The following is a 3,623-nucleotide window of genomic DNA, read 5'->3' on the forward strand; positions in this document are numbered from 1 at the left end:
GTGGACAAAGATGACTAACGTTTCAAACCTGGGTGCTCCGGTGGGAAGTGACCTCTCATACGATTGCCCTATCCCAGCACGGATTATAAAATATAAAAGAGGGAGGAAAGGAGTAGTAATCGAATAAGTAGAGGAATGGACACCTGGTCTCTTATTTGGATCTTCCTTTGATTTTAAGTAGTTGGTTTTTTTTTTCCCAAGGGAGTGACTTTCTTTCCTTTCGGATTCGTTCAGAGGCAAGACCATAGCCTGTTTGGTCTCCAATCAAGTGCAATAGAGTGGCGGACTCTACAAAATCCGTCATCTACCCATCAGTTGAAATGTTCTAAACTTTCTTCGAAATGAATCCAAATCTTATCTATCGTACTTTCAAAGCTTGCTCATGTTAAATAGACAAAAATTATACATTTTACCAGCACCAAATTATTCGTTCCTTAACAGCTAAGGCCTACTGACTCCACTGCATGATTCTTTTTAAAATTCGATGAATGATTATAGAATTTACGGGAAGACTTTTGCCATAACATGTTACCCGAGTCTATTAGAGTTGTCACCTCCTCACCAGCCATGTCGAGAAATAAAACGCGTTGGTCAGAATCACTTTTAAACGTGACAGAGAGAATATGTTCGTCTTTTCTACTTCGTGGTCCGTCATCGTTTTCAGAATTTCATGATTACTGACATATTGCACTATTAAATAAACTGCAATACTTAAACACATTTCTATGGAAGAAAACTTCCAGTTGGCTTCTCAATACAGCGCAATAAATGGAGTTAAAAATATAAGTCATGAAATGTCACGAAAATTTTGAGTATTGATGTCATGGTAATACGAATAACCAATAGTAAAATACAACTTATGCGAAAGAATAAAATAATCAGGGATGCTATGTTGTGGACCAGCATTTCTCGGGAGCTCCGATCTACAGTTTCTTCAAGCGAAATTAAACTGAAACTGCGTCATTACAGCTTTGAATGAGACAGGGCTTCCTTGAAAAGCAGCTTTAGTGCTATGATAAGTTAAAGATATGCTTTAAATTGTGCTGAAGGAGTGTTTTTTTTTATCGTGTACAAATAAATTTATCAACTTAATCAACTCGCAGGAAGGGACTTATTTTAATACTGAAGTACTGTGGAACACTATGTACCTTTCATTTTATCAATAATTAAACACATCCGTGTTTAATGTCAAGGCACTACCATTTTTGACAAGATTTCAGTTGTTAAAAATTTAATTTAAAAGCAAAAGAAAATAAACAAAACAGAAGGAAAACATACATTGTGTCCAACAAAGCCTAGAAAATTATATCAAGATTCAATATTGAAATTAGTTTTTCATGAAATAATTAAACACACACGCTTTTAATGTCAGTGCCATATATTTTTTCGACAAGATTTCAATTACTGAAAATCCGATTTCAAAGCAAAAGAAAATTCACAAAATCATTTTGTCCAACAAGGCCTAGAAAATTATAAAAAGATTCCAAGCAATTTCTAAAATTCCCATTTTAAAGCAGAAAAAGAATAAAAAAGCATGTCCAAACAAAACAAAAACCTGTCGTGATATTTACATCACTGACATCATCATAAACACCCCTGTGATAAAGTGGATTAATAATGAAAATCTTGCTGAAGTTATTATTAAAGGTTGGCCTGTGCAAAAAACGAAAAACTTCAAATGGAAAATAAAACAAAAACAGACAAAAAAAGCTACTCATGATTTAATTATGAGCAAATTTAAAACACGCAGAGCCGACAGTTTATTGACATTCGTTTTAGCTAAGATCTGTAAATTTCGTCATTGAGTTAAAAATGGATTCTCGAGTGAAGCCCATGAGAGCTGGCGTACACGAGGCCAACAACCAAGTCAGAGAAGAACATGAAATTCCGCCAATCGTTTTACAGGACACAAGTCCAAATATCTATAATGGAAATGAACAACAACTGGAGGCAATACAGGCGATATATGGACCGCTATTAACTTTCATGAAGCTGGGTGGAATATATTTCGGAGATACGTCTTTCAAAAGATTGGGACAATTGTCAACCACTGGTAGCAAGAGAAAGATTTCGATTGCCCGAGTTTATTGCACTGCGATAGTGGCGTCTCTCTGGTTCTCTTTTGCCATGAGTATTGTTAGTCTTTGCGTAGAAGGATCTTCAGTTCTTCAAAATCTCTACACATTAATAACCTTCGCTATGTGGTATTTTGTATTGGCAATCGTCGCGACAACTTGCCTCTTCGTGCTTCCACTGAACGAGGGGAAAAAATCCCGTTTTGAGAAATTTGTTGCTAACTTAATTGAAAGAAGAGTTGATTTGGCAACGCTGAAATTATATTCCAGAAAAGGACTAATTTTAGCCATTTTTATTTTTCTTGTGTCAACTTTCAACGTCTTAGTAGCCTTTCAGTTGATGCCCGACTTGACTGTTGCGTTTTACAAGCCTTGGAAAGACTGGTATGGTTTTAGAATTTTCTGTTTAGTATCCATGATTTTTAGTTGCATCGTGTGGCTGCTTCCAACACTGTTTTTCTGTTTAACATGCTTGGTTCTTGAGCGCCAATTTGACTGTTTTTGCAAAAGGGTTTGTTTTCTAGATTTAAATCAATCCCTGGACATAACAGCTTTAAAGGAAGAACACCAAAAATTGTGTGAAACAGTTTCGCTCGCCGACAAGATATTTTCCTCTTCATTGCTTGAAGTTTTTTTCCGTCACCATCCCGCTGTTGTGTTTTAATTTCTACGCCGCTATCAACCCACCCGTGACGAATGAAGGAAGTTCCATTCCTTTCTCTATTTTTGGTGGTGTATATTGGTTATTATCCTCAGCTGCGATCCTGTCTTTGATAACCGTCTTTGGATCAAGAGTAAACGAGAAGGTAAGGAGGCTGATGAACAATCTAACGTAATAATGACTAAATAGCACAGTGAAAACTGATTTTGAGAAAGGGAACAACACAAATTTAGACAACAACATCCCCTATTGCCGCCAGAGTAACTGCAGTTCGCACCATGGTGAAAGGAGTAGCTAATTTTTAGTTCCAACCTCTTGACTTACATACAACTTTGGAAAACTTCTTTTTGCAAATGAAACATAATCTCAATTTTCATTGATATGTTACTTCTTAATGCAACTATACTGTTATCTTCTAAGATGTGATGTGTTCAATATATCCTGCACCAATTTACACATACCCTATTACCGTTAGAGTAACTGTAGTGAGACTTCAACCTAATATCTCTTTCAGGTATCCAAGTGGCCACACCTACAACCAGGGAAAGCTTTTCTTCTATATTAACATCAAATGTCATTCCTTTCTAAGATTTGCAGTGTTCAAAGTATCCTGCAAAGTATCAAAGTTCCCGATGGCGTCGAAGGAAAGGTACATGAATGATCATTAGTGTTTGTTCCCTGGTTTTGCGTTGTGTTTGCTCACTTGTTAAAGCTCATGTTCTAAACTATCTTATGACAGCGAAATTTATTTCATGCCATGCTTAGGTTGATTTTCGTTGGCTTCGTACCTTCACACATCTATTTCCCCTCGCCGACTACCTTTCATTTCTTCTACTGAGGAGTTTTTTTTTTCATTACTAACGAAGCACTGTGCAATGGTAACGTTC

At 36.4% G+C, this 3,623-nt stretch overlaps 1 pseudogene across 1 annotated transcript; it reads left to right on the forward strand.

The window, feature by feature from the left end:
* Window positions 1–1,774: 1,774 nt before the first annotated feature.
* On the forward strand, window positions 1,775–3,408 carry LOC145482819 (uncharacterized; annotated as a pseudogene). Its single transcript, XR_014048822.1, has 2 exons — window positions 1,775–2,881; window positions 3,326–3,408. The product of XR_014048822.1 is annotated as an uncharacterized LOC145482819 (transcript).
* The last annotated feature ends 215 nt before the right edge of the window (window positions 3,409–3,623 follow it).

The sequence above is a fragment of the Orbicella franksi genome, chromosome 3 (assembly GCF_964199315.1).
Source record: "Orbicella franksi chromosome 3, jaOrbFran1.1, whole genome shotgun sequence".
In the NCBI taxonomy this organism is placed as follows: domain Eukaryota; kingdom Metazoa; phylum Cnidaria; class Anthozoa; order Scleractinia; family Merulinidae; genus Orbicella; species Orbicella franksi.